The sequence below is a fragment of the Aplidium turbinatum genome, chromosome 14 (genome assembly GCF_918807975.1).
Source record: "Aplidium turbinatum chromosome 14, kaAplTurb1.1, whole genome shotgun sequence".
NCBI classification, from domain to species: Eukaryota; Metazoa; Chordata; class Ascidiacea; order Aplousobranchia; family Polyclinidae; genus Aplidium; species Aplidium turbinatum.
The window spans coordinates 3,070,759-3,084,138 of NC_137485.1; the positions used below are offsets into that span (position 1 = coordinate 3,070,759).

The 13,380-nt window shown below is 37.2% G+C and overlaps 1 pseudogene; it reads left to right on the forward strand.

Moving 5' to 3' along the window:
• LOC145783648 (uncharacterized) overlaps positions 1 to 13,380 on the forward strand; it is a 47,754-nt pseudogene that overhangs the window by 32,374 nt on the left and 2,000 nt on the right.

Below are 13,380 nucleotides of genomic sequence, written 5' to 3' on the forward strand. Positions count from 1 at the left end.
CCTGAAACGTCATATTATGCTAATTCACACTGATGAAAAGCCATGTAAATGTGACGTGTGAGAAATCGTTTGCACAGGTCTGCAACCTGAAACGTCATATGCGAATTTACACTTTTAAAAAGCCATATAAATGTGATGTGTGTGAGAAATCGTTTGCATACGTTGGTAGCTTGAAATGTCAGGTTGAAGTGGTGAATGCCCACCTCTGATTATAAAATACTATTTTCACCTTTTGTTGATTGAGAAAGCCATTGATGAATCATTTTAGTTAAACGTCATGCAAGTGTGAAATGTGTGAAAGATATGGATTTGTTATTTTTCATTTGAGATTTTCATTTGAATAACCAAGAACAAGTGGTGCAATTGAAAATTCATGAGAAATGTCACACTGGTGAAAAACCATACAAGGGTGATTTATGTAAAAAATCGTTTCCACAACGTAGTGGATTAAATTGGCATGAGAAGATTCACACTGGTGAAAAGACATATAAATGTAACATGTGTGAGAAATCGTTTGCACTCGTCGGTAGCCTGAAACGTCATATGCGAATTCACACTGGTGAAAGGCCATATAAATGTGACGTGTGTGAGAAATCGTTTTCACAGGTCAGTGACCTCAAAGGTCATATGCGAATTCACACTGGTGAAAAGGCATATAAATGTGATGTGTGTGAGAAATCGTTTGCACTCCTCGGTAACCTGCAGCATCATATGCGAATTCACACCGGTGTAAAGCCATATGAATGTGATGTGTGTAAGAAATCGATTGCACAGGTCAGTCACCTGAAAGGTCATACGCGATTTCATACTGGCGAAAGGCCATATAAATGTAACGTGTGTAAGAAATCGTTTTCATATGTCGGTCACCTAAAAGATCATATGCGAATGCACACTGGTGAAAGGCCATATAAATGTGACGTGTGTGAGAAATCGTTTGCACGACTCAGTAACCTGAAAGATCATATGCGAATTCACACTGGTGAAAAGCCATGTAAATGTGATATGTGTGAGAAATCGTTTGTACGAGGGATCACTTAAAAAGTCATATGCGAATTCACACTGGCGAAAAGCCATATAAATGTGACATGTTTGAGAAATCGTTTGCAGAAGTCAGTAGCCTGACACGTCATATGCGAATTCATACTGGTGAAATGTCATGTAAATGTGACATGTGTGAGAAATCGTTTTCACAAGTCGGTAGCCTGAAACGTCATATGCGAATTCACACTGGTGAAAGGCCATATAAATGTGATGTGTGTGAGAAGTCGTTTGCACGGGTCAGTAACCTGACAGGTCATATGCGAATTCACACTGGCGAAAAGCCATATAATTGTGACACGTGTGAGAAATCGTTTGCAAAAGTCAGTAGCCTGACACGTCATATGCGAATTCACACTGGTGAAAAGCCATATAAATGTGACACATGTGAGAAATCGTTTCCACGTATCGGTAGCCTGAAACGTCATATTATGCTAATTCACACTGATGAAAAGCCATATAAATGTGACGTGTGAGAAATCGTTTGCAAAAGTTGGTACCCTGAAAAGTCATATGCGAATTCACACTGATGAAAACCATATAAATGTTTCTTTTGTGAGAAATCGTTTGCACAGGTCTGCAACCTGAAACGTCGTATGCGAATTTACACTTTTAAAAAGCCATATAAATGTGATGTGTGTGAGAAATCGTTTGCATGCGTTGGTAGCTTGAAATGTCAGGTTGAAGTGGTGAATGCCCACTAGGGTGTACCATTTTGCAAAAAGTTTTTAGAAATTAGTGCGGCTATGTATTACGGGTTTCCGCTTCTGTTAAAAAGTATTTTGGTAGAGTTTCAGAATTTTCCCGCCAAAACTGTGGTTCTGCCGCCATTTTGAAAAAGTGGCGGCCATGTAAGATATCATGAAAATCTACAGCCTTAAACTGGCGTAATGTGATCATATGATATGTCGATTACGGGGTTTTTGGGGTCACAGAACACGAATTTGGAGTCAAAAATACTCTACGAGAACAATTTTGGAAAGTGAAATTTTATCACTTGAAATTTATGGTGAAATTCTACAGACATGGACACAACCTGACCAAGAATACCTCATCCCAGAATGAATAATCTTTAAATATTGTCAAACTTTTGAAATAACAACACGATTCATTTACAAACAAATTGAGTTAATCACTCTCAAACATGATCCATCCCGGTTTCTTCAGTCTTGATTGATTTCACTTCCCAGTATTTCATCAACGCAACAGCCTACCACAGTTATGCAAACACTCATTTCACTGAATTCTTCATGCATTTCTTTAACAATTGAGTTTGGCTAAGGTAGCTTTTTTGTAATCTGAGAACTGTTCTCTGTGCCTTTGCACGACAAGAAAGATAGCTTGCCGGTGGCTCTTGTCAGAACACTTGTCCATAAAATCAGTGATTAGCACAACCCCGCGTTCCGCAATAGTTGACCACCCTTGACCACCGTTGACCACCCTTACGTTCAAAACAAATTTGTTTAGTTTCTTATAGCCTAATTACTGAATTTTTTCCATTCTGATACTGGTATTTGTTGCCACTCTTTATCAGTAAGTTCCGAATTGCTTTCCCAATTGCTGCCTCCAGCAATGTACAAGCACCTTGCCACTTCCCTGAATTGGCGGCAGTCGTATCAAACACCGGCACCTTTCACTCTCCAGTCTTCCACCAACTTTATTACGGCCTGTTTCTGAAATGATCCGGTGCCGTCTGGTAGCTCAGGCACCCCCAGCAGCTGCTTTATTTCTGCATTACCTTCATCATCAAAACTAACGCCAGACACATATACACAGCACTGTTTTGATGAAACATTTCCTCTCATTTTCAGAATGTTACAGTCCCAGTGAATTATTGCCAAATCAGAGGCCTGGAACTCATTTCTGACATTTTGGGAATGAGAGGACCTAGTCTTATTAGCCAGTCTATGAGCTGTTGTGACTGAGATATTAGTATCTTCGACTTGTATGCCGGACGCTTGAACTGCAGCAGCCACGAACATTGTTCTTTGCCTATAATTGCTGAATCCAAGTCGACCAGATGTTAAAGCTGTAGGCGACATAATATCCATTTTCTTTCTCTTCTTTTCAGGAGTTTTCCTGTTGTCACTGTCACTTTCTGTTTCTTCATCTGTACTTAAGTCCAACTTTACTGTTTTCAGATTGTCAGCAACATCGTCTTTCTGTTTCCTTTCACAAGCTGCGCTGTGTCGTTTTTCTTTAGCTGTCCCGTCTTTTCTACAGAGCATCTCTGCCTAATGCGCAACCTACTTGATCTCGCTGGAGCTGATTTTTCAGATGTTCCAGATCTGTCTCCCAGTCAATGATACCAGAATGCATGAGAATTGACCAAGTAGTCTTACAAATATCCAGAGGATCCTTGAGATTTTCTTCCATATCATGGAAACGTTTTTTAAATGAATCACTATTATTCCTCTCCCGCCTGGAATCAAGTTCTACAGTAGTTGATACCAAGTTTCATACAAATTCTTCAGATGTCGGTCTATATCCGAATTTTTAACAATAACCTTACACGATTCTTTCTCTGTTCAGACTGTTTCTCGTTTTGCTTGCCAAATCCACGCTAAAATGATGTTTCCATGCCTGGCGAATTTCCTCCCTTGCTATCACGATGGATTGGTTGATCGGTCTGTGACTTTCGTCTCTGAGGAACAACAGCCTAGCAAGAACGTCAGAGCTTTTAGGAAGCTTAGAAACACCTAGTCTTTGCTAGTGTTCCCAATGAGGAAGTACTTTCTTTTTGGTCTTTGTGCCAATGACCGGTATGCTTCACCAGCCGTCTCATTCAGTGGCATAACGGATCTGAATCTTGTAACTTGCGTACGATCACTAGCTATACTCTTCGAGTCAATGTAGCTAATGATGATCTTCGTCGTGTAGAAGTACAGCATTTACCCAGTTGGGACAGTTCACTTCGGTTTTTCGAACCTTTTGGTCTGCCGTCCATTAGTTAGTGAATAGGTAGGTTAGTAACTAAGTACGGTTAGTAACTAAGTACAGGCTACTGTAGACTAGTTAGTAGGTTTTCATCGGATGTGAAAGTACACGAGAAAGTACATGCTAATTTTCCCCTCATGCAGATTGATATAATCACACCGACTAGAAAAGTTTATGCATACATGCATTTCAAGGTTAAAATGACAATAAGATGCTCTTTTTTTGTAAATCTGCAGTCCAAAACAGTGTGGTCACATCTATATGTCAAAATTTACTTTACAAATTTGTTGCCGTAGAGCATTTTTGACTCCAAATTCGTGTTCTGCGACCCCAAAAACCCCGTAATCGACATATTATATGATCACATTACGCTAGTTCAAGGCTGTAGATTTTCATAATATGTTATCTGGCCGCCATTTTTTCAAAATGGCGGCAGAACCACAGTTTTGGCGGGAAAATTCTGAAACTCTACCAAAATACTTTTTAACAGAAGTGGAAACCCGTAATACATAGCCGCACTAATTTCTAAAAACGTTTTGAAAAATGGTACACCCTAATGCCCACCTCTGATTATAAAATACTATTTTCATCTTTTGTTGATTGAAAAAGCCATTGATGAATCATTTTAGTTAAAACGTCATGCAAGTGTGAAATGTGTGAAAGATATGTTTTTGTTATTTTTCATATGAGATGTTGTTAATTCACTTACATGAAAAGAACTCATCAATAGAAATGATTTATTTGAACTTGTACTTCAACTGGATTATGATCAGAGTTTATCAGCTCCTTGATACGTTTTGGCTTGTTTTATTGAGTTCTTGAGTCTTGCATGCATTGCAATATTGCATGACATATTAAATTCCAGCAGTTTTTTTCAATTATGGGAAGTAGACGTATTCTTAATAGTATCAGTTTTACTAGTGTCTCCCTATTTACGTTCTTCTGTAACTAAGACTACCGTAATGCTAATAAGCAAAAACGTAACCTACTAATTGATTTATTGCACAACACTTACCAATGCGTAGTTTCACAACATATAGGCGGATTTACACTGTCGTCACTATTGCGATGTAGGCTGCTTTTGACTATACCATGACGCCAGACACTCATCGACTTTTCACACTGCCATTTTTACTCAACACTGCCATTCTGCTCGTATGCTGTTTTAAAACAGCATTTTTACTTAATATTTACACTTATAACAGTCAGCGATTCTGTGAACAGACAACATAAAATACACTTTGGGCAGAAGAAACGCTAAGATATTTGAGAATTTTTTTGTGAAAATTTTTATGGGAGTGCTGCAACGCCACAGCACACATTATCGAGCCGCCCCTGTTGTCTTTTCAAGAATAATCAAAACAACAAATAAGCCAAATACGATACTGGGGACTGCAATTTAATTTCTAAAAAATTGCACAACTTTGTAAATTTAAGGTACTTTCTTCAAAATATGATGCGGCACTGCATTTCAAAACATATTCGTTAATTCGCCATTTGATAATGTACACAAATTCTTAATTTTGTGAAGGATTGCTGTTAAATTATGTGAATTAAGCCAATGGTAGTAGCATCTTATGAAATGCATCGGAGTCGGAGCTATTTTTCAAACAACTGGCTTCAGCTCCAACTGAATTTCTTTTCATAAAGCCTTTGAAAAAGCATAGAAAATTGTGTGGAGTGCCGCCAATACACAGCTTTAAAATATTTATCAAATATGCAGATAAGTGTATGGGCAAACTAATATTTACAGACCACATGAATAGATAATATCAAATTAGGCACTGTTCAGGCAAACATTTCAGCTTGTAGTTCTTTCGCTTGTAGATTTGCTCCAAAGGTGTTGTTATGCAATTCTCCAACAGTAATCTGCCAACATGCTTTTGTGCCATCTCTTTTCGTAGCGATGGTTATGGGGTCCTGATGAAATCACTGACCTTGTTAATCGCTAATATTCCAAAGTTATTTGAAAATTTATATACACTATTCACTTCACCTTTTAACATGAATCCAAGTGAAGCAGTTCCAGTAAAGCTTGAAATACTTGAAGATTGTGAACCATATGGTATCAATAACCAAGAACAAGTGGTAAAATTGAAAATTCACAAAAGAATTCACACCGGTAAAAAGCCATACAAATGTAATTCATGTGAATTACATCGACATGAGATGATTCACACTGGTGAAAAGCCATATAAATGTGACACGTGTAAGAAATCGTTTGCACGGGTCGTGGCCTGAAAGGTCATATGTGAAATCGTTCTGATGAAACACTATTTAAATGTTATATGAAATAGCGTTTTAACGTGCCGATTTGAAACACCACAAGATAATTCACTGGAATGTAAAGTCATATGATGCGATTGGTTATTTTGTGATTTTCACTGTTCTTGGTGAATGAATATTAAGAGTTGTTTTTGTTTGATAGCGATTATTTTGTCTGCAACCGTGCATCATTTTTTTACTATGAAATTTCCGACTGTTCATTTTTTTAGTTTTGTATTTTCTTTCATTTGAATGTTCCTTTTTGATTGCTTTTAATAACTCTTCTTCATTTGTTTTATGTGTTCTGGACAGGAGTTGTTCATAGTTGTGGTATTTTTTAAAGTTGAGAACACGTTTTAACCTCACAATAATTAATTTTTGATTGAAATTCAAACTATATCAAAACCTTTATTATAAATCAACATAAATCAATTCCTGTGAGGCTTGAAGTTAGTGAAGCTTATACAATCAATAACCAAGATTATTTAGTGGATTATTTAAATTGTTATTCAGATTTCAATAAATCTGATACATATTTGCGTCATAAAAAAGAAGCAGATGCTAATATTAGTTTGTGTTCCAAAGATGTTGAATTGAATTGTTTGCAAAGAACAACCAATTAACACTTGAAGGAAATTCCAGAGCATTGTACTGGAAAATATTGTCTCAAGTCAGACAAATATGGTTAAGGTATTACTAAAACTATCGAGGAAAATCTGATAAATAGCCTCACATAAGCTACTAATTACACAATGTTTTGTTTTTATGGAGGGTTAACATCCAACCCCAAACATCAACCCTTGCACACACACAGCCTCATATGCAAGCATTAGCTGCACAGCATACAGAAACATTGTTCATTCAATGTCCGACTGTGGATCGCATTGGTCGACCAAACTGATATGTGTTTGGCGAGCTGCATCTCCCAAGCCTTCGAGGGGCCATGCATTCACTAGTCAATATGTTGTTTGCAAAGCAGTCACTAGAACGTGTTGATGATTGATAGTTTGCATAAGGTCTTCGAACAAGCATAGAAAATCGTGTGGAAGTGCCGCCAATAAACAGCTTTGAAACATTTAACAAATATGACTGTCCACAGTAGCAGTCTGCTTTGGTTTAGCATTGCAAATAGGTCTTGAATGCAATCTAATTTGGCATTGTCAAATTTTCGAAGAAAATACTACTGATATTGTTCCAACAGATTTGGCAAAAGATCGATGAGCAGAGACTTAATAATGTTTGATTTCACATCATTGTTACCAAAAAACACCACATGTGTGGTGTATATGCTGTAAATCACTTCTACATTACTTTAAGTTAAATATTTGAAGCGCCATACGCGAATTCAATTATGTTTTATATTAGTTTGTGTAACATGGAACTAAAAGTCTGTGCTTTCGTTAAAAGTTTGTTTGATATTATTATTACTTTTCAAAATTTCATTTTTTGCTCATTGTTTGTGCTTTCATGAATATAGAATTTCACTTGTGATATTTTGGAGATCATTATTCGACTATTCATACTGTTCAGCAATGTTGAATTTTTCACTGTTTGTTTCTTATGTTTCAGATTATAGGCTGTTTTTCCTGCAATATTGTTCATACTTTGTAAGTTAACTGATTTTGTTTGGTCAACCATCGCTAATGCATCACTAATTCAAATCAACCATTTACTTCACCTTTTACCATGAATCAAAGTCAAGTAATTCCAGTAAAGCTTGAAGTACTTGAAGATTGTGAACCATATTATGGAATCAATAACCAAGAACAAGTGATGAATTTGGAAATTCATGAGAGAAGTCACACTAGTGAAATACCACACAAGTGTGGTTTATGTGTAAAATCATTTCCTCAACATAGTTTTTTAATTGATTGAGTTTCGCTTTTAGCAGCATGATCGTAGCTTACTTCACAAGGTAGATTTAAACGATCTGTCTTAGCCTGATGCTGCGAGTTTGCTGTGGCAATAGTAAGTTGCGCAAGCTTTCGGAACACAGTTCCCTAGTCATGTGCTATGATGAATGGTGTTGAAGTCAGTGAGTGGTTCTTTAGTGTGGTTCTTTCGTTTAGCTTGAGGCTGCTGGTTGTTGAGTTTCTGTGTTGTTAGGCGTTTTATGTTGCAAAATTTTTTGTTTTCAGTTGATTAGTAGATTATATGACGTAGTTCTTCCCTTTCGGCACGGTTGTTGATTTTAGGATTTTGTCTACTGATGAATATGGCCTCTTTGAAACGTAATTTTACTGCGTCACTTTCTCGGGCAATTATTGTAAATTCAAAGTCGGTGTGACACTGTTGTTGATGATTAAAAACCGAGCTTTTGTCTGAGCTGAGGTGTTCTTTGATGCGGGAGTGTAGTGGTCGAATCGTGCTGCCTATGTAGCTTTCCCTGCATTTCTTGCATGCGATCTTGTAGACACAGTTCTTGGTGGTACATATGTCATCGTTCCGTAGTGGGCAGTTTTGTAGCCGGCAAGGTTCGTATTTTTTTGGTTTTTGAAGGGCGTTTTTGAGGGTTCGTGAGCGTCGAAAAAGGCGGACTGGCAGATCCAGGTCTTTGAAAACTTTCTTTGCTTTACGGTCCGCGTCGTCGCTCATATATGGAAATTAAAAATGTATTGGGTTATATGGTGTCTGGGGGGTTTGTCTGTTTTGCTGGTGTCGTCGTCGTCTGGGTGGTTGTTTAAGAAAGTCTTTGGGGTATCCGTTTTCTTCGATTGTCTTCTCAAATTCCGTCAAGTGTGGTGTTGCTTTATTGGGCGAGGAACATCTATCTTTTCTTCTCTGTGTTTCGTTTAAGAGTATGGTCTTCTTAGTACTTGTGGGTAGGGCCGAGTTGAAGTGTGGGAGTAGCTTTGCCTTTGCTTTTTTCTGGTAGAACTCGTGGTGGATTGTACCGTCTTTGTCGATTTTTATGGTGAAGTCCAGTAGTGAGATGGCGTTGTCTGTTGTTGGTAGTTCTATTTCAAAGTTAATAGCTGGGTGCGCTTGGTTGAGAGCATTTTGGATAGCTTGGGCTTCCTTGTTGTTGACTGTCAGCAAGAATGTGTCGTCAACGTATCGTCTGTAGAGGGTGAGGTTTGTCTGGTTCCGTAGTGTCTGTTTTTCTAAGGTGTCCATGAAGAGGATGGCGAGGACTCCAGATATTGCCACAGCAAACTCGCAGCATCAGGCTAAGACAGATCGTTTAAATCTACCTTGTGAAGATAGTAGTTTAAATCGACATAAGATGATTCACACTGGTGAAAAGCCATATAAATGTGACGTTTGTAAGAAATCGTTTGCAGGGCTCTGTAACCTGAAAGATCATGTGCGAATTCACACTGGTGAAAAGCCATATAAATGTGACGTGTGTGAGAAATCGTTTGCACGTTTCGGTAACCTGAAAAAGCATGTGCTCATTCATTCTGGTACAAAGCCGTATAAATGTGACGTGTGTAAGAAATCGTTTGCACAGGTCGGTAACCTGAAAAAGCATGTGCTCATTCATTCTGGTACAAAGCCGTATAAATGTGATGTGTGTGAGAAATGGTTTGCACAGGTCAGTCACCTGAAAGGTCATATGCGAATTCACACTGGTGAAAAGCCATATAAATGTGACGTGTGTGAAAAATCGTTTGCATGGGTCAGTATCCTGAAACGTCATATGCAAATTCACACTGGTGAAAAGCCATATAAATGTGACGTGTGTGAGAAATCGTTTGCACGTGTCAGTGACCTGAAACGTCATATGCGAATTCACACTGGTGAAAAGCCATACAAATGTGACATGTCTGAGAAATCGTTTGCACAGGTCGGTAACCTGACAGGTCATATTCGAATTCATTCTGGTGAAAAGCCATATAAATCTGAATTGTGTTAGAAATCGTTTGCAGAAGTCGGTAGTCGGTAACCTGAAAAAACCTGTCCTCATTCATTCTGTTGAAAAGCCATTTAGTTGTGACGCATGTGAATAATTGTTTTCACAGATCGGTAGCCTGAAAGTGCTTCGTCGTTAATAAACTGAATTATTATAACTCCAAAATACAGTTTTGATAAAATTGAATTTTAAAGTTATACCCTGTCTTTTTTGTTCATTGCATGATCTTTCTAAAAGTTCTCTAACACAAGGCATAACAACTAAACATCGTTTTTAACATAGAGGTTTGATTTTAAAAAAACGATAATTCATTTTGGCAAAAATTGAACGTTAAGATCAAAATAGTTGTGCACATTGCGCAACAAAATGATGTACACATAAACATCGCAGTTTCAACACAAGATGTAGACAAAGTATTTTAAAAGTAACTAAAAGTGCCGGGAATGTTAACGTGAAACGTGTAAAATTGCATTCAGAGCGGAGTATCGTAAGCCTCATTTTTTTTCTTTTTTGCAAAACTATCGTAACTCCTATTTACTATAGTTCAACAAAATGTAAAGTAGACTTACTATAGTTGATCGTTTTGCAGTCTGCATCATCAAAACTAAAGTAGATGGAGTTACAATGCTTTACCAAACTAAACTATAGTCTAAAGATACCAAATCAGTCCAAAACGCAATTTTGAAACGTTTGGACTTACGATAGTTCAGCTTGTTAACGACGATGTGATAATTCGTTTTTGTGAAGAGCCTTATAGATGTGATGAACTGAATATGGAAAAGCGTTTTCGCGTGCCTATTTGAAACACCATAGGCATAAGATAATTGACTGGAATGTAAAGTCATAAAATGCGATTTGTTATTTTGTAATTTCCACTGTTCTTGGTAAGTGAATGTTAAGAGATGTTTTTGTTTGATCGCGATTATTTTGTATGCAGCCGTGCATCCTTTTATTCACTATGAAGTTTCGACTGTTTATATTTTAGTTTTGAATTTTTTTTTCATTTGAATGTTCCTTTTTTATTGCTTTTAATAACTCTTCATCAATAATTTGTTGTTTAATGTTTCTGGACAGGAGTTGTTCATAGTTGTGATATTTTCTGAAGTAGAGAAGACGTTTTAACCTCACAATAATTAATGTTTAATTGAAATTCAAACTATACATACAGTATATTATGATTATGATACTATGGTAGTGTGGTATAAGCAATTTTCAGCTTGATATCATCGCCTTCTTGTCGTCGTCGCTTTCTGATGTACTTGTTTGCTTCTTTGGTCTTTTGGTGTAGTTTCTTGTGCTGTCAACTGAGCTATAGACCTGATTTGTTTCACTGACCGAGTGCAACAAGGGTCCTATTGCTGGAGTTGGGCCCTTCATGAAATCAATGGAAACATTGAGGAGGTATTTTTCATTTTTAGACTTGAAACATTTGCAGGTATTCATATATGAGTTAGAAGACACTGAAAAAAATCGAAAAAACACAAAAAGTGCAATTAAAAAATAAGAAAAGAGGAATTGGGTCCTTTTTAAGTTCATGTATGTCCTGACATTCATTTTTGACATTGATCATTAAATGTAGACTATATAGTATATAGCTATATAGCTGAATAGTTGGAATATTTGAAAGCTGTTCTAGAAACATTCCGTTTGAAGTTCCTTCACACTTTTCAGTCTCGATTATGACAAAATGCCGTAAATGCAACAACAACACTGACAACATGCAACAACAACGCAGTTAAAAGACCTACGTCCACTGCGATAATTTTCAGACAGGTAATAATTTATTAAAATAGGTTTCCTCGGTGCAGTAAATCGTGGGCAAGGCTTTTTTTACGACTCCGTCTCAGGACACGTCAAAATACCTCTGACTCTAGTCTGAAGCTCTGGCTACAAAGCAAGTACAGCCATGACTAAATGTTTTTTGCTGCTGGTTCCAAGGCAGTGGTATTGTTTCGTAGGCGTGAACGGTATTGTGCTTTGATTGCTGCTAAGTGCTAACTTTGAAAACGCTGGCCCGCACAGATATAGCAATACTAACGGCAGGAGTGCGGTTGCTGCTGAGTCAGAAGATGATTCGCATTCCGCTCTAACATCAAAAAGGTGTGAAGCATTAAGCAGAAACTTTAAGCCGCAACTTACATTCAGAAATTACATGGGCAAATTCTTCCTGAGAGTTAGCAAGGAGGTGTTTGGCAATTTGCTTTGGTTTAGCATTGCAAATGGAATTTGAATGCAATCTAATTTGGCATTGTCCAACTATGGAAGAAAATACTACTGAAACTGTTTCAACAGATTTGACAAAAGGTCGATAAACAAAGACTTAATAATGTTTGATTTCACATCTTTCAGTAACCTGAAAGGATATATGTGAATTTACATTGGTAAAAGGCAATATGAATGTGACGTGTCTGAGAAATCGTTTGCACAGGTCGGTAACCTGAAAGGTCATATGCAAATTTACATTGGTGAAAGGTCGTATAAATGTGACGTGTAAGAAATCGTGGTCACACGTCGATCTCCTGAAAGGTAATATGCAAATTTACATTGGTGAAAAGCCGTATAAATGTGACGTGTAAGAAATCGTGGTCACACGTCGATCACTTGAAAGGTAATATGCGAATTCACACTGGTGAAAAGCCATATAAATGTGAAGTGTGTGAGAAATCGTTTTTACAGATCGGTAACCAGAAAGATCATATACGAATTCACACAGTTCGTGAAAAGCATTATAAATGTGATGTGTTTGAAAACTCATTTGAACAGGTCACTAACCTGAAAGGTCATATGCGAATTTACTTATTACCGTATAAATGTGACGTGTGTAGGAAATCGTTTTCATACATCAATCACCTGAACGATTACATGCGAATTCATTCTGGTGAAAACCAATATAAATGTGAATTGTGTGACAAGTCGTCTGCACTTATCAGTGGCCTGAAGCGTCATATGCGAATCCTCACTGGTAAAAGGCAATATAAATGTTACTTCTATGAGATTGTTTACACTCGTCAGTATCCAAAAACGATATATGCGAATTCACACTGGTGAAAAGCCATATAAATGTGATGTGTGTTAGAAATCGTTTGCGCTAGTCAGTAACAGGTTATACATATTTGTAACAACTGATTTTGTTTGGCCAACTAATGCATTACCAGTTCAAATTAATAATTAACTTCACCTTCTAACTTTACTTCACCTTCTAACTTAACTCACTTTACCTTCTAATTGTGAACTATATGGAATCAATAACCAAGAACTTGTGGTGAAATTGAAAATTAATGAGA